The sequence below is a fragment of the Sapajus apella genome, unplaced genomic scaffold (assembly GCF_009761245.1).
Source record: "Sapajus apella isolate SASKATOON/1434 unplaced genomic scaffold, GSC_monkey_1.0 scaffold67, whole genome shotgun sequence".
NCBI classification, from domain to species: Eukaryota; Metazoa; Chordata; class Mammalia; order Primates; family Cebidae; genus Sapajus; species Sapajus apella.
In genome coordinates, this window is record NW_022437007.1 from 10,319,405 (window position 1) to 10,337,861 (window position 18,457).

Genomic DNA, 18,457 nt, shown 5'->3' on the forward strand with positions numbered 1-18,457 from the left:
ACTCTAGCTTTCAGATATATATTTTTTTCCCTAAATTTCAGACTTTCAAAGATTCCTTTCTAGCTCACTTTCAAAAAAAAAATAGAAGAAAGGAAAAAACCTCTCTGAAGTATGAAGCAAAAGGCCAAGAGGATAGCAAATCACAGGATATTCAAGTTAATCTGAATCAAGCCTTTAAAGTGCTAACTATACCTCCTTTAATTTCGACCACCTTAATATTTATTAAGAATGTATTTTTAAATTTGTACTGCCTTTCAAAAATAGTATATTAATGAAAAAATGAGAATCACAATTTTAGCAAAATATTAATGAAAATTGTTTAAAGGAACTGTGTCACCTGTATTGAAACTACTTGAATTGAAACTTCATCTTCCAAGTTACTGTAAAAATTTAACAAGTTGTTAAGTGAACATTATATAATCTTAACGTGGGTTTTAAAAACTCAATGTAATAATGAAAAATAATCTTTAAGAATATCAAAATGTGCCCTTATGAAGGCCCATTAGATCTTTATGACATTCCTTGTATTATATAGTACTAAACTACTGATTTGTTAGCTCAGTTGTCATTGAGTATGGTACACAGAAAGCATGGTTGCCAGATCAATGGAGGTTTTTTGGTTTGTTTTTAAGCAGCAATTCACTTTAATGACAGGCTGCACTACAGCCAACATGGTTGGAAAATGAGAAGAGTTAATCAAAAGTGTGTGAATATGGAAGTCTAAAATTATTTCAAAGTGTATAGATGGATCAGTTCAATTCGATTTTAAGTTGTTTTTATTAAAGAATGATGGCATATTTTATTGCTAGAAGTTAAATATATAATGGATAAAAGTTTTAATATTAGGTTTAAATTTAGAATAACTTAAAAATTGAACTACTTAAAAAAACTGTAACAAATACTTTAAAAATTTTTTGCTTTAAACACAAAGGTGTATATGCTCTTTTAAGTCAGGATAAAGATATCTACACATTCTTGTAGACCTTACACAAGGTCTTTCGTCTGTTATTTGAAATCTGAACATAGAAATCACATTTTCTTTATTTTCTTGCCTCCTCAGCCATCAGGCAGTAAAATGAGAATATTCCGCATTAATATGCAAATTTGGACAATTTTTACAGCAATTACTTGATTTGTATTCACAAGCTCTACTTAAAAGGACCTGTCTTCCTTCTCCCAACAATAAAATAACATCCTTAAACCTGAGGCTTAATTTCAGTCCATAAACTGGGTTTGTTCTCATTATTACTAATTCTTATTTCATGATATATCCATAACGCATATATTTTAAGTATTGATAAGTATTACAATATTTGGCAATAATTTCAAGTCCATTACTCCAACCTCTTAAGTGAAAATTAGCAATCAAAGCAGTGCCTTAAGCAGAAAGCATTAATATTTATCGATTGCAGCACTAACAGTCATCTTTATGTCTATAAAAGTGCAAACAAATTTTATTAACAATGCAAACAGATGAAAACAAAGTTTAAAGCAGAATGTTTTAAATGTGTGCCCTGAAAGCAAGTCTATCATTAGCCCGAAAAGAGATTCAGTTCTGAGAAGATCCAAATGGAAGTCTGTCAAACTGTATACATTATGGCGATTCTTGAAAGGAAAATAGGTTCCCACTATTCAAATAAGCAAAATTCTACCAACACTTCAACATGTTCTTTAAATGTTATTCTCCTTATACACGCGACATATCCTGCTTCCTGGTTATAACGCCATTCTCAAGTACAAAATCGGACCAATTTTCAAGAGAAGCCAAGACTTAAAAAGCTCCGCGGTGGCTCACGCCTGTAATCCCAGCACTTTGAGAGGCCAAAACGGGTGGATCATGAGGTCAAGAGATAGAGACCATTCTGGTCAACATGGTGAAAACCCATTTCTACTAAAAATACAAAAATCAGCTGGGCGTGGAGGCGCGAGCCTGTAGTCCCAGCTGCTTGGGAGGCTGAGGCAAGAAAACGGCTTGAACCCGGGAGGTGGAGGTTGCAGTGAGCCGAGATTATGCCACTGCACTCCAGCCTGGTGACAGACCGAAACTGTCTCAAAAATAAAAAAAAATAAAAAAATAAAAATATATATATCAAATATCAGATCCTGCCGATATTGCCTTTGATATTTGCCTATACTAGGATTACCATATAATATAAAGGTTACGGGGAATTTAAGGCTGTAAAGACAGTTAGAACTTAAATTTGCGAAAATTTGGTGCCCAAATAAAAAAAGGAGCTTCGCAACATCTCAGATATCAACGCCAGGATTAAATCCCGTGCCTCCTGACTCCGAGTTCTGTGGTCTTTCCAGTACCCTCAAAGAAACACTGTTAAATTAGTGGTTTAAAAACTACCAGATGTCAGGAAACAAAGGTAGTGCCACGGCGTGTGCTGCCGGCCTGTCGGGGTAGAGGCGAGATTCTTTACCGCCCCCTCCTCCCCCACCCTGCACACCCGCGGCCTCCCACTGCCCACAGCCCAGCACATAGGAGGCACTCGGGGAAAAGACAGAAAGAAGACAAAGGCAGAGGAGAGTTCGAGGCTCAGCCCGGCTAGAACTCCACGAAAACGACAAGGAGTTCGCTAAGGCTCACCCAGCATGAATTCAATTCTGAAACAACTAGACTGCTGAATCTCGCACAGCCGTCGGGACGCTCCAGACAGCGTCTCAAAGCCTCCGGGGGACGCGCGGCCCAACAACGGCCAGGCGGCTGCCCGGGCCTGCAGCGGACGCCGGCAGGAGCGTGTCAGGAAAAGAACACGGAAGGCAGCACAGATGGGAAGCGGCCGGAAGGCGGCGGGGAGAGCGGAAATAAGGCGGAGAGCGCAGGGCGCCGCGGCGCGGAAGAAGCGCCAGACGCCACGACGAGACTGGCCGCTAGGCCCGCACCACGCGGCGCCTGGGTGACGGCGAGGGCGCGGTCTGACCGGATGCTGCCGGGGCGGGAAGCCGCGTCTCGGACACCCTCCCACTGCTCGACGGGGCTGGGAAAGGACGAGAGGTGAACCCCGCAGACACCGTCTCCAGACCCCACTGAGTGTTCGGAGTGAGAGTAAGCCGGGCACGGTCTCCAGCCGTTAGCAGCGGTTTGGTAGTGACCCTGTTTCCCCTTTTCCCTCCTCACCCCGTCGGGTCTCCAAATGTTGGTCCTAAATCTCAGGGACCAACGACCACAAACCGCCGCCACCGTTTCGGGGACCAGTCGGTCAGAGCGGGGGTCGCCGAAGGGGGAAGGGAGCCCACCGGCAGCTCGCGCCTGCCCTCGTGCCTCCACTCGTTTCCCAGCGCGCGCAGTGGCCTGAACTGCCCCACGAGGAGTGGTCCTCGACCAATCAGGGATCAGCTTCGGGGCGGGGCGAGGAGGGGCTAAAGTTTAAATGAGGCTCTGGGGCGAGTAAAAGTGCTTGGAGTGACAGGCATTTTGAGCAATTGGGGTGAAGAGAGCTATTTTTAGGGTGTGAGTGGGCACGGAATAATAAAGGTCCTGTGTACTTTGTTTAGGTGTTTGAAGACAAGGGCTATAATGTGAAACTCCGTACTTAGGGGAAAATATAGAAACATCGTAATGGTTCTTTTTCTTGTTTGATGTCATTTTCGTGTCTTAAACTGCTAGTTGGACGCAAAACAACCACATATATCCGGTGGACCTTTGAAATTAAGGGCTGGAGATAGGTGGGTAATAAAGCTAAAAGATGGATTTGCAAATAGACTGGAAGTATAAAGTATAAGTGGTTTAAATGTCTAAGAGAATGGTTTAAATTAGGAGACCTAGTGATAGGCCTAATCAGCTTGCAGACATTTGGCAGTGGCGAACTGCCGAACTGGGTTCTATGCTTGTGTAAAACCAGCTTTCACAGACAGGGTTGTGAAAGGTTGGTTGAGGCACTTCAGTACACCTGGCCATGAAGGATGTGTGAGACAAAGCAGTTTCTTAGGAATGATGTTTCTCTCTTAACACTCCATTGGTGGCATCTTCCCTAGATGATTCCAGCTGTGACAGTCCAACTTGTCAATCGTCACTGCAGAGGAAGCTGAGAGAGACTCCCTCTTGGTGCCCAGGAGGGCACTTTGCTTGCATTTCTCAAATGCAGGAAATAAGGAGTCCATAGAACTCTAAGGGGAAGGAGGAATGTCATTATGATCCATAATGCAGTCTGGTTTTAAATTAGGCATCAGATTTTTCTAATGAGTCATTGTATCTCTCTTAATTTGTATTGATCAGCTTGTATGCAGTCGATGTCCCAGAAATCACTGGCCTTTTATGTTTTACCAGCTTTTATTTATTCCACTCCAATTCTGATTCTTAATAAATTAGATACGTTTCTCTCAACCTGCGTCTTAACACTACTGAATTTACTAAACCCTTCTGACTAAAAAAAGAAGAAAGGCCAAAAAAGCAATCTTGTTCTGTTGTCAGAATAATTTATTCAAATGTAAACTTTTGAAACATCTACAATCTGTAATTCTGGTTTTCATTAAGACTGTCCTATGGCCCTACGTATGTGGGGCAGGCTAACCAGACTGAATTAGAACTTTCTCTCTGTTCAGTCTTGTAGTTATGTGTAACCCAAATAGAGGTCTTTAATTCTATGTATAAATATAAGATAGAGTAAGTCTTATTATGTGTTTAGTGGGACAAGGATTGAGTGGTTTATAGATCAATTAGCTGGAGGTTCAAGGGATAAAAAGGGGAGTGATCAGTGGAATGACTATAAGAGGTAAATTCAGAATGATTGTTTTAAGAACAAATAGCAATGGCATAAAATTACATTAAAATTTTACACAGCTTTTTTTTTTTTAGTCATTTACTAAATGTAGCAGTTACATATATTTTATAGTTTATAGGTGTAGAAAAGCCTTATATATATGTTACCTGCATAATAGTGTAATGTAAACAACAAACACTGGAATTAGAGTCAGAAAACCTATATGAAAATTTCAGCTCTTCTCTTGCCTGGTTGTACATAGCCTTGGTCAACTCTCATAACTTCTCTGAGCTTGTTTCTATGGTTGTAAAGTGAATAGAAAACCAGTTCTCTCACAGGTGTGGAGGATAACAGGAAACAGCAGGTAAAAATACTAAGTTCTGTACTAGCCACTTCATTGTTGGGATGTGAGGTTTTTAGTATCTCTTGAATTGTTTGTTTACAATAATTTTAGAAATATAAAAAGTAAAACATACTTTCTCACATCCCAGAATGGACTGTTATTAACATATGGTCATATTTGCCTTAATTATTTTTTATTTAATAAAATTGTATAGATCACATATGATAAAGTTAGACTCTACCTTTGGCCACCATTCCTAATCCTATTCACTCCCTTTGCCCATTGATTGGTTCATTTATTCAACATGTATTTACAGTGTGCCTACTATGTGCTAGAGGACCTACTGTGTGCTCAGCACTGTGCTGGTTGCTAGGGTGGGATTTATGGTGATCAAGACAGACAAAAATTCTTATCATTTTACTCTAACTACACTGATATCCTGAGTGTTTCTGACTATACCAGGCACAGTTCTGTTTTGGAGCTAGTATTTTTACTATTCCAAGATCCTGGAATGTGCTTCCTCCATATAGCCAAGTAAATGGCTATTTCACCGTTTTTAAGGCTTTATTCAAATTTCACTTCCTCAGTAAGACCTTCCATGGCCATATTATATTAGTTACATCCTTCTTCTGCGTCACACACACAAAGCCTATCTCTGCATTATTTTTCTCCAGTGCTTCTTACATCTAAGTCTCTATTTATCTTATTATTATCTGTCTCCCCTATTAAAAATGGGACCCAAGAAGGCAGAGATTTTTGTCTATTTTGCTTATCACTTTATCTCCAGTACCGAGTACAATGCCCTCAATAATTATTTGTCAAATGAATGAATGAATGAAAAATTAGAGCAGCTTATTTTCTTCCCAAATTTTAATGCTTGAAGTAATCTAATGAAAGTTTAATTCCTATGTGATTTTCCAGATTACTAATACATAGATGTCATCTCCATTTTTCTGATTCTACTGAAAAGTTAGAATATTTACTTTCAAAATAGGAGTGGAATGACATTTATAATATCTAGAGTTCAGAGAAGTCTTGGCTAAAGTATGTTGAAATTGTTGGGCATGTGACGCTAAAATTAGATTTTAGGCAGCCTATGCTGCTTTCATTCATTTATCCCTTGATGGAAATTTTGATGAAGCATAAATTCCTGCAGATCTCAAAGGAAGTTTTCCAGCCAGCCTTCTTTTTAGCCTCTGGAAGTATTCTTAGCTGGCACAGAGGACTTCATCCTCTTCATCACTGGAAGAGTGGTTCAAGGGCATGTTTAACATTGCTCAACAAATATTTATCTAAAACTTTCTGATTTCTAAGCATGATATCAAGCCTACTGAGTTGTACTTCACAATATGTTTTGAGTCAAAGTGATAAGGCGGAAATATAGTGGGCTTTGGAATGAGACAGTTCAAATGCTGGCAGTGTAACTTTGGACATGAATTATGTAGTTTCCCAAGTCTCCACTTTTACACCAGTTACTTTTTTTTTTTAGCAATATTGTCTATCTTGTCTGTTTGTTGTCTGGAATAAGTAAGATAACTGTGTCAGTCAGGATGGGCTGGGTTATACTGCAATAGTAAACAGCCCCACAAATCCCAGCTTAAAACAACAAGGTGTATTTCTCTCTGGAGCTATAGTATCTGTAGCTCTGATCCCAAGCAGTCATCCTTCAGCTCTTTACTCAGGAATCGAGACTGATAGGGCATCACTAGTTGTTACATTGCAGGTTGCCATGGCAGAGGAAAAGGAGACTCTGAAGATCCCACATGGACAAGTCAGTGCTAGGTTCTAAAATGGCAAGCCTTTTTCAGGTATAGGCTGATACAGGTGGTGGTCAATTTCAGATTCACCATATCTTCTAAGAAGCTGGTTGGTACAGAGTACTCCTCTTCCTCATGCAGGTTACCTTCTGGAACAGTTCAGCATGTCCAGGGCCCTTAGGCTTACATGTACCCATGTGCCTGCCCCTTTCTAGCATGGAACCTGAGAATGGACAGTCACAGTCTGGTGGATGATCAGCCTATCTTTGATCAACTTCCAGATCCGCTGGCTAGAGTTGGCATTGGCTGGGTGGTTGGTGTCAGTGAGATCCTACCAGGCCTTTTTGTCATGGCAGAGGATGCTGGAGGCAAGCCTCTTTGGTTGCCTGAGCAATAGACATAGCTGTGACCACAGTACCCAAAGAAAATAACATACCTGATTTTTTAAAATTGCATTATCTTTTAGGTGAAAGAGCATCAAGCAGATGCTCTTGGGACATATCCACAAGCTGAAGGCAGAGGAGGCCTGGCCTGCAAGAAGCCGTGACTGACCAGATAGGCCCCCAGGGTTAAGACCAAGAATGTACAGGAGTGCCCTGAGGAGCTGCTTCAGGCCAAGGAGGAGATAACTCAGACTCTATCCAAGCAGGAAGAGATAAGACATGAAGGTCCCCCTCTCTTATGTAAGCATAGTAGTTGATGTGGTGTGGCTCTGTGTCCCCACCCAAATCTCATTTCAAGTTGTAATGCCTGTGAGTGGAGGGAGGGTCCTGGTGGCAGGTGATTGGGTCATGGGAGTGGTTTCCCCCATGCTGTTCTGATGATAGTAAGGGAGGCTTCACAAGATCTCATGGTTTAAAAGTGGCAGTTTCTCCTGGGCTCTCTCTTTTTCCTGCCACCTTGTGAAGAAGTTGCTTTCCTCCCCTTCATCTTCTGCCACGATTATAAGTTTCCTGAGGCCTCCCCAGCTATAGGGAACTGTGAGTCAATTAAACCTATTTTCTTTATAAATTACCCAGTTTCAGGTAGCATCTTTATAGCAATGTGAAAATGGGCTAATACAGTGGTCTAGGGAATTATATCAATCAGTCACTCAGTAAAACAAGACTTCATCTGCCATAGGAAAAAAGTTACCTTTGTAATTAGGCAAAGAAATAAATGTGTTAGATTTAGTTTTAATAAGGCACGTGTTAGTTATGTACCATTTGTCATGTCTGAACTCAAACTTCTATGATATATTTGCACAACGTTAAAAAAAAAAACCTAGATATTGTATAGGCTGAGAACTAGAATGACCATGAGGTGTGGGGGATCAGCTTCTCACCTGTGGGGTGGACACTGTCGAGTAAAGCTAAATAAGAAGCCACTCAGTAAAGATTTAATACTAGATTTCTCTTTACAGTAGAAACTTACCTCGCTAATTCAAATTAAAAGGAGGAATAGGGATTTTATCTTGAGAAAAAAATTCAAATATTATATATGTCCAGACTAACAATAAGCATTTATTGTTTTATACAGAAATTTGAGCAATAAATTCTGACCACAACTTCTTTGGAGAACAGATTTATTGACTACATAAGAGTGATTTATAGTTAGTATACTTGCAAATAAATGGGTATAAATAAATGACTGCTTTAGAAGTATTTGGATCCTTAAAATGGTTATCTAAAGTATTTTAAATATTCTCTCTTGTACCCTTGGGCATGCTACTAATTTTCTTAAATTCTTACAGAATTAAACCTCAGTCCATCCCTGTCAGCAATGTCACAAAATACAAATTCTTGAGATATGAATTAATGAGACTTTAGATATATCAGTACATAATTTAAAGCCACTATGTTACTGGTCTGTAATAGTGACAAGGAATAAACAAATTGAGTGTGTGGCCAATTGTTAACTCATCCTGAAGTTGCCAATTTGCATATTATGAAGAATAAAGGAAGTAGGAATTTAACGCAATGGGAGAAGATACTGCATGTGTTCTTTTATTTTTTTCCCTTTCCCACCTCCTATGATAGATTTATTATCTTTCTGCTGATATGAAAATAATATATTCTATTTGACTAACTCACTACAGCCCATACCTATCAACATTTGTGTTTTCTTTCTGATTTAGACAGGCATTTCAGAACTCTCTCAGCTCTCTCTTTTCTTCCCTGCTTCCCCAACCAAACTATACACGCCTGCTTTTTTGCTGTTATGTGGAACTTTAGTTTCAGATCATCATCACACACATATACACATACAAACACTTTTTTTCTTACAAATTATTTAAATTATTTACTCACTCCTTATTCCCATATGACTGCCTAGATTTATTTCTCTTAGAATATTTTTTCCAATAGTCTTTTCAAAATTGGGCTTTGAATACAAACTTTCTGAGCCTTGAATGTCTGACATCATCATATTTCTTGCTCCATCATTTTTAGATATTGATTTTCCTGGGTATAAAATTCTTTTTACATCAGCACCTTGAAATAGTATTTCATTATCCTCTCACCTTCAGTGTTATTATGGACGAGTCTGAGGTCAACCTAATCTTTTTCTTTTGAAGATTTTCTATTCTTTCTTTCTGTAAGCATTTATTATTTCTCTCTCTTTGATCTTAAATTTATCATAATGTGTCAAGGTATAGGGTTTTTTAAGACATTTTATTTAGTTCTGTATGATAATCCATCTGAAATTGAAATCTCTGAAGGATCAGAGATTTTATCTTTCTTTGATTCTAGAATATTGTCAATCTTTTCTTCAAATACTTTCTTCTTTCTTCCTAATTGTTTTTCTCAAGGATTTCTTTGAGTTACGTGCCACGTTTACTTCTACATCTCCCACGAATAGCTCTTTTGTATTTCCCATTTTTAAAAATAATAATAGCTTATATTTATGCAGCATTAACTATTTGCCAGAGACTCTTATGTGTACTGTACATATATTAATTTGTTTAATCCTCATTACAATTATACAGTGTAGGTATTATTGCCATGTACTCATTTTACAAATGAAAAAAGTCATTACGGATAGTTAAGTCAATTACTGAAAGTGTTTCAACTAATATTTGGCAGAGTTGAGATTGGAACCCAACCTTCAGGATCCATGGTTCACTTTTAACCACTACACCATGTGGTTTTATATTTGCCCCTGGTGCTACTGTAAAGTACTTTGACTCTGTAACTTTTAGCTCCTGATTTATTTATTGTGTCTATTTTACTGTTTATCTCTCCTGGTGAGTTTTTATTTTAAATCGTATTTTTAATATACAACTGTTTCCACCTGTTTTTTCTCTATAACTGCTAGTTCTTGCTTCATGTTACTGTTAGCCTCCTTTATTTCTTTGAGAATATATTTTATGCTTATTTTCATTTGGAAGATATTAATTTAATCTACTATAGCTTGTTTATTGTGTAGGTATTGCCCTATTTGGTTGTCTAATATTCTTTGTGAGTTTGTAGTCACATCTGCAGTCTTCATTAGTAATGTGAATTGGTGGTAAAGGAGTGTAAGGAGTCAGCAGCTGGCCATCAGCCAGTAGGGTCTTCCTATGTTTTAGTTACATAGCCCTAGTGCTCATGGAATGAATAGGGAAGAAGGAGCAACTCCAGGACCTGCCTCTATTATTATCTACTCTTCACCACAACCAGCACAAGCCTAATATAACCTCCCACTAGGTGCCCTAGCTACTGCTGACATTTTGCTGCTTCTCAGTGTCAAAGTTGTATTCCACCCAGTATTATTTGAGGGAATGAAATTATATCACACAAGCTCTCCCTCAAATTTCTCCCATGATGATGTCCACCCTACTACATCTTGATTGCTGTTTTTTGCCAAAATATTTTCAGTCTTCTCAGGGTTTCTCACATTTTTAACAATAGGTTTTGAGATCCTTTGAGGTCTGTCTTGAAATTATGACATCTCCAGGGTTTGGTCCTAGGAAACTGCTTGCTACCAATGCCATCTAATAAGGAACCAGAAACCTTGAACTCAATCATTAAAACAAATACAGAAGTGGGAAGATAACTTTTTTGATATAATAAAAATAAACAATTCATAACCTAAAGGAAGATTAGCCCTCACAGGTATTCCACTCATAAGCTTATTTTGTTATTTCTTGCTAATGGTACATACCAACATGTAGGGCTAGACTCCAAGGCTTCCCTCTTTTTTTAATCACTCCATCTCCTTAGAGGAAGTTTAATGGAAGAAGTGTAAATAGACTGTAAATGGAAGTTGGCTTCAGTAGCCATCTTCTGCTATTCTTTCTTTGATTTCTCTTTTCCCATCATGTAATTAGGGTGACCTGGAATACCAAAAAGCAGGCATGGTGGGGTCCAGGGGATGAAAGGCTGGTTACGGATTTGGGCTTGCAACCCTGGCCCCAATAAACTGACCTGGTGAACACAGGACAAACGTGGCAGCACTGGGTTTTCATTCTGTTTATGATTTTGACAATGTTGGAATAAGTAAATGAAAAATGACTAACTTTGAGAAAAGTGATTCTATTTTTCCCATTTGAGGTTTAAAATAATGTATTTCATAAAGTTTAACAGATGTTTTATCTTCTGGACAGAAACACGTAAGGAAGATGAAACAATAAAAGGAGAAAGGCACAGTGGCTCACACCTGTAATCCTAGCACTTTGGGAGGCCAAGGCAGGTAGATTACTTGAGGTCAGGAGTTCGAGACCAGCCTGACCAACATGGTGAAACTCCATTTCTACTTAAAAAAATACAGTATTAGCCAGGTGTGGTGGCACATACCTGTAATCCCAGCTACTTGGGAGGCTGAGGCAGGAGAATCACTTGAACCCAGGAGGCAGAGATTGCAGTGAGCCAAGATCACACCACTGCAGGCTATCCTGGGCAGCAACAGTGAAACTCCATCTTAAAAAAAAATGAAAAGGAGAAAATACAAATCATAGATATCATTTATTGAGCATTTACTTTGTTAGACAGTATACCAGAACTTTAAATACCTTATCTCATTTATTTTTCACTGCAATTCTATGAAAAGTGCTATTATTATCTCCATTTTACCTAGAAAGAAACTAAAGCTTAGAGAGTTTAGGTTTCTTTGTTTTGTTTCATTTTTGTTCCAACAATCAGTTTGTTGACTTGTAGAATCTATCAACTTGGGTAAGCTGACAGACTCTATAAGGAATCTGGAAATACAGGTAAGCAGCCAAATTGACTAAACTTATTTTAGAAATGTTGGATAATGAATGTGCTGAAGGATGCAGATGGATTATTTCCAAAATTTATAATGAGAATCCCATAGATCACCAACAGGCATCGTCCTTTACTCTGAGCACCACAAATAACTTCTCATTCAAGTAACTGGTGTTTCATGAGCATAATCATCACAGTTATGAATTGCCATAATGTTGGAAAACATAGCTAAGAAGTTGGAAGTTTATTTATAAAGTGATGTGTGTATGTATACACATACATATGTATGTTTGTCCATAGGTATATACATACATATATATATAAATATAAAATGTCATGAAAACAATACAGTGAGCACTTAATTGCTTTGTGTGTAGGACTGGTTTTTGTTTTCTTCTGCATGGAGCCAGTAGTCTTGAAGGACTTGATAGGCCTACTGGACTCACACTATCCTGGTAGCAAGCTATGGAAGAGACACCAGAGGCAAAATAGCTACCATATTTGAGAAACCGTATTGTCACTGCAAAGCTGCTGCTTATTGTTTTGTGGTTCAGTCATATACCTAGACCTTTTAAAGTCATAGAAAAATTATGTGCCAAGTGTTTCTCCGCGATTAAGAAACATTTTCTCTGGTAGCTGACAGAAGACTTCTCTTAACTATTTATTTATTCTGTAGACTTTGATGGACCATCCCCCACTATTTGTTATGGTACTAAATGTTGCAGAATATGAGTAAAGGTGTAATGTATACAATCCCTATCTCTGGTCTGTCTCTAAGAAATAATTATAAAATTATTTATAGATCTTATATCTCGTGGCAGTTTTTTCAGTATTTGTGTCCAAGAATTGTCCTAGGTGACTATCGAAAATGCAGATTTTCAGAACCCTCACATATTTTAAATCAGGAGAAGTAGCAAGTGGGATTAGGTCAGCTGCATATAAGAGAACAGTCTAAAATAACTTGAACTGCTTAAATAGGTTAGCAGCGTATTTCCTCTGGAGGAAGAAAGTGCAAGCCTGACCTAGTGGCACCGCAGGACCCAGGGTTCTTTCTGTTTCAGCACCCTATGTACCTGGCTTCCATGCACAGAGTCACCTCATAATCTGGAATGGCTTCTGGTCTCTAGCCATGGTGTCCACTCCCAGGCTAGCAGCAAGAGAAATGGGAGAAGAAAACTTTGTATCCTTTCCCTTTGAAGGAGACTTCCTGGAGTTTCTACACAGCATATCTCCTTTTATTTGATTGGTCAAAACTTTGTCACATGGAAAAGAAAGCCAAGTGGATGGTTAATTCCACTTAAGTCAAGATCATCTTACCAAAGAGGAAAGGGACTCTGATGATGGGATAGCTAACTAGTAAGCGCCAGTGAATGCTTCCCCAGGAATCTGCAATTTCAAAAAGTTTCCTGAGAAATTCTGATGCAAGTGGCTCATGGAATGCACATTAAGTAGTAGTACCATAGGAAATCAGAATAAGGGGGAAATTATAATTGGCTGATGTTATGGTGATTTTTTAAAGGCTTTTGATGGAAGCAATAAGCGCAAGGAAAATGTATTCTCATTTATAAAGAATATTGGAAAATTGAATATCAGTGTAAAGTTAAAATTTTAATTAGCTGAGTAATGCCTTATATGTTATTATTTCCAAATATTTAGAAGAAACACTGAGCACACACATGTAGACACACACAGATTGATTACAAGTGAATCTTTTAGGTGGAATCTTGAATGATGCAAAACCTCAGGATTATCAGTTATTTTACTTTTCTAAGTTCTGATTTCAGAAAAAGAGGTGTTCGTTTATAAAACAAGCCTTGGTTCGTATTCCTAGCTTCTATTATTATGGCCACACTTCCCTTTTCCCTCCCTCCTCCTTTCCCTGACAAACTTTCTTGTTCCACAGCTTTGACATAAAAAAACACTTTACTGCCCGTAGACTTTCTCTTCATAAACTCCTTGCTTTAAAAGAACCATCATATCCAGTTGCTATAAGCTGAGCCAGCCTGGTCACTAATGGAATCTCCAAAAGTTCAGCAGCTGGGTCATATCAGTCGAACAGAGTGAGTGGCCAGAGGGACTAACAGCCACCCCAGGGCTCATGGTGCCACCCAGAAACCACAGGGCCTGGACATGCTCCCCAAAGTTTGGCGGCCCAAAGGCCAAGCAGCTGCTTTGCATCTGAGAGCTCAATTGTGGTGGAGAAGCTAGAAGACAGAAGGATGTCTTTAATAAAGATTAGCAGAAAGAAATGGTGTGTAGGTACAAGGAGGAATGGTAAGCCTAGAAATACTATTCAGAATATGAAGGAGGTGATAACTATCTATCTACAGCCTCTTGGTTAACATCGATTAAGAACAGCTATATGCCAAGCCCACTGGAGGGCTCGACATACTTTAACCTTCACTATAATCCTGAGAGGTAAGTAGTATTACCCTCATTTAGACCAGAGAAAATTAAAACATAATTTTCAGTGGATGTAATAACTTTCAATGGGGATCATTTTAATGGAGCAAGACAAAAAAGCTAGGCCTTTTTGTTTTATCACTTCTCCATGAAGACTGCATAGAATCATCGGAGAAAAATGAAGTCATGGTGAGGAACTGCAAATAAATGTGATTGTGTTTGTGAAACAATACAGAAAAATTAGAGAGTTGAATAGAAAACTTCCAGTTTGACTAGTTTATTCCCATTAAGTCTAGAATAAGAAAATTATTCTGACAGTCTTCCATTAAATTAGATGGTAGACAAACAAGAACATGCAAGAGAGGAGCAGGGTTTTATTTAATTTTTTTAATGATGACAGTAATGATGGAAACAGGTAATGTAGCCAACCTGAAAGCTCGCATGCTGAATTGATGGGGTGCCCACAAGCAGGCAGTGGAGCAAACACCCCAGAAAACTGGTGCTTTCAGAGCCAATCAAATTCACTTCATGTTGGTTCATGCCAAAATGTTTTTTTTATGATAGTCATCTGGACAACAGAAGAAATTTAGGAAGACATAAAGGAAAATCCTTTCTACCTTAAACCCAGAGCCAGTCTTGATAGAGATTTCAAACTCTGGGATAAGATTGTAGAGATACTCGAAGGACTAAATAGGAAATTTACAATGCATGGAGATAAGTGTGATGTTTATGCACACATGTAAGCCACAGCCTGAATAATATCACCACTAATACTGTCAGGCACGAGATTGAGAGAGCACACAGACCTACTCTCTGCATTCTGGTTGTGAGGAAGACTTGTTGTTTCTTCTTCCAAACCAGAGCAGAGACAGGCACAGCGCCTGCTTTGTGCTCAGGTACTCAATATAAACTTGTTGCAGGGAGGAAGGTAGAAAGAAAAAAGGAAAAAGAATGGATGGTTAGATGTTTGAATTTAAGTCTCCTTAGGGACTAGAAATGAAATATCTTCTTTACCTTGATTGCCTGTCTATAGAAATTTTTAAAAAACAAAATGACTCTGGGGGACAGTGAAATTGTATTCACGCTTTATAATTTATGAGTGCTGTATATACTGTGACTACTAGACACTACAAAACTCCTTTGAAAAGTATATAATTTTGTTAAGGAGTAAGACAAACTACAAACAAGGCAAACTCATCAATTTCAAACTTTCAGCACAGAGGTGTTTTGGAGTAGCTTAGCCTCTTGAGCTCTGCCTCCCTCCACTGCCCATTTTATCTATGTATCATCTATAAGACGGGGTCTCATTGTGTCACCCAGGCTGGAGTACAGTGGCACAATCATAGCTTTCTGCAGTCTTGGCTTCCCAGGCGGAAGTGATCCCCCCACCTCAGCCTCCTGGGTAACTGAGATTACAGGGGTGCACCATCACTCCTGGATAATTTTTTAATTTTTTTAGAGACCAGATCTTGCTATGTTCCCCAGGCTGGTCTCAAACTCCTGGCCTCAAGTCATCCTCCTGCCTCAGCCTTCCAAGTAGCTGAGATTATAGGAACCAGCCATTGTGCTCAGCTTCGCATCCCCCATTTTAGAATCCCCAGTAGAAGAAGGGTGCTGGGCCTGCATCTACCAATTGAGCCCCTTTCTGCAGGGGTCACTCGATGTGGTCTTTGTTTTCCCACACTGCTGCAAACATTCAGGCTGGTACTTGGTAGGTGCCTAGAGGGTCCATATGAAGCTGGGAGGAATGTCCTTATAAGAATTGACTGGACCAAATGGGCTTTCAGCAGGCACTGTCATGAACCATTTGCCCTGCCTGTCTCCACTTTGCCTTTTAACATACTTCCCATCTCCTAGGCTAATTTCTTCTTCAGGACAGAGGTGTTTTGGACACCTCAGGACAGTTCTCTGAGGGAGAACTGCCAGTGGCCTCTCCCTTGACTTCTCGACAACATCAGCAAAGATTCCAGGGCTTGCTTTATAAGTGCTAAAGATTCTAAAGGAGAACTATAGGAGGATTAAGGCCTGTCCACTCAGAAAATGGCCAAGACAGATTTCTGCTGAGTCAACATTATATATACCACACACGTAAATTATATCCTTTGATTTGTAACCAGGCCTGTCATTGCAATAGGCCTGGAGGCCTTGAGAAGGATTGCACCATTCCCCACTGAAGAGCCAGGATGGTTCATTTGCTACCACTGCATCCCAGCATCTCAGCATGGGACCAGGTGAGTTTCAGCACTATAATTTGGAACGCAGATTTTGTTGCCCATAAATGATTCTTCCTCATATACCTAGAGAGTAAATCTCAATTACCAAGATGCCCAGTTAAGAACCTACATGTGCATCTGTATGTATACCAACAAGATGCAGGGACACATCTATTATTGCAGGCTTTTGTTTTATCTCAATACCTGTTGTAACATTGCTTCACAAAAGGAAATTGCTTTGCAAACACTTCACTATGAACTGTTCATAATGGTGTCAGCTCATAAACCCCGTACTGTCCTCATCAGGGACTGCTGAACATGAAATGTATGCGGTGTAACTGGGTGCAACTTGCATGGATACTGTCTTAGTGTGCTCAAGCTGCTTTAAGAAAATGCCCTAGACTGGATGACTTAAACAACAGACATTTATTTCTCATTTTACTGGAGTCTGAGAAGTCTAAGACCAAGGTTTTGGCAGATTCCATTCCCGGTGGATGCCCTCTTAATGGCTTTCAGATGGCCACCTTCTCACTGTGTCCTCCCATGGCAGGGAGAGAGAGAGAACTCTGGTCTCTCTTCTTCTAAGGACACTAATACCATCATGGGACATCACCCTATGATGCCATCTAATGCTTATCACCTCCCAAAGGCCCCACCTCCAAATACTATCACTTTGAGGGTTAGGATTTCAGTATGTGAATTTAGGGAGTACACAGATATTCATCCCATAACAGATACATTAACAAAACTAAAACCAGACATTAATTGTGTCAGCTTAATTTCAGGCTCCAGTGGCAGACACTGCCATATTTTTCCATGCTACTACCCTAGGTGAAAATTTTAAGATCTTAAGAACTGTTATATCATATTGAACTTTATAACCAAAAAGCACAGGTGAGGACTAGAAATGTGTTGCCTTCTCATCATGTCAAGTGGCCACTGGCTAAATGTATCAGTATGACCTTTGAAAGAAAGTAATGACTATATTTACTTGGTTTCCCTACAAGTAGGGCAGTGTGATATCATACAGAATTTTGAGTGAAAATACTGAGGTATGAGTCTTACTATAAAATCACTGACTATAGGATCTTGAATAAAACATTTAGTGTGTTTAGCCCCAATCTTCTGGTTTATAAAATGAGAATCACAGTTACCTTGTTGGTTAAAATGGCTTATGAAAAGCTAAGTTACTTGATATTTATGGGCTCAGTTTCTTCTTTGCCTTATGGGGTGATAGTTATTAAATGAGCAAACTTATGTGAAAGTATGTTCTGAAATAATAAATCCTAAAATGTTATATATTTTCTGAAGCTATTTTCAACTCAAATAATTATAACACTATGTCACAACATACCTTTTCCATGAGAGTGGAAACTTTTGTCCTTTACCGCTGTAGCCCCACTGCCAAGTTCAATGCCTAGCACATTATGGACAGTGAATACATGTGAATTGAATGAAAGGAGTGAAGAAACTGAATTACCTGTCATGGGAATAAGCTGGCTGCCTTGCCCTGCCATAAAAAAGTTAATGCTTTAAGGCTATAAATGTGAAATGGTTGGTAATTGAACCCCTACAGATTCTCTGGAAGAACTTGGAAGAACTCCCTGATTCTACCAGGTCTTTTCCATACCAGGCAAAATTTGTACAAGTTATTTGAGCCTAGCAAGGAAAAGAATCAAGCAAGCCAAAAAAAAAAAAAGGGGGCGGGGGGCAGAAGGGATAAAAATTGACCTTTTTTACTTTTCTAAGAGTATGCCCTACTGTCTAGGTGGGAAGAAAACTTTGGGATCAAAGATTTTTCCTCCAAATAAGCTACCAGTGGTACCAGTGTGGAGTAAGAATCTTATCAGCTGACGAGCTTACAAACAATACC

The 18,457-nt window shown here is 39.1% G+C and overlaps 1 protein-coding gene across 2 annotated transcripts in view; it reads right to left on the reverse strand.

The window, feature by feature from the left end:
• RBM46 (RNA binding motif protein 46) overlaps positions 1-3,283 on the reverse strand; it is a 56,256-nt gene extending 52,973 nt beyond the window's left edge. Inside the window, exon 1 of one of the 2 annotated variants that reach the window (XM_032248610.1) lies at positions 3,125-3,283. The gene's annotated coding sequence lies outside the window, so the exon portion shown is untranslated. The remainder of the gene's footprint in view (positions 1-3,124) is intronic. The other variant, XM_032248611.1, reaches the window with a different exon arrangement.
• Positions 3,284-18,457: the final 15,174 nt, after the last annotated feature.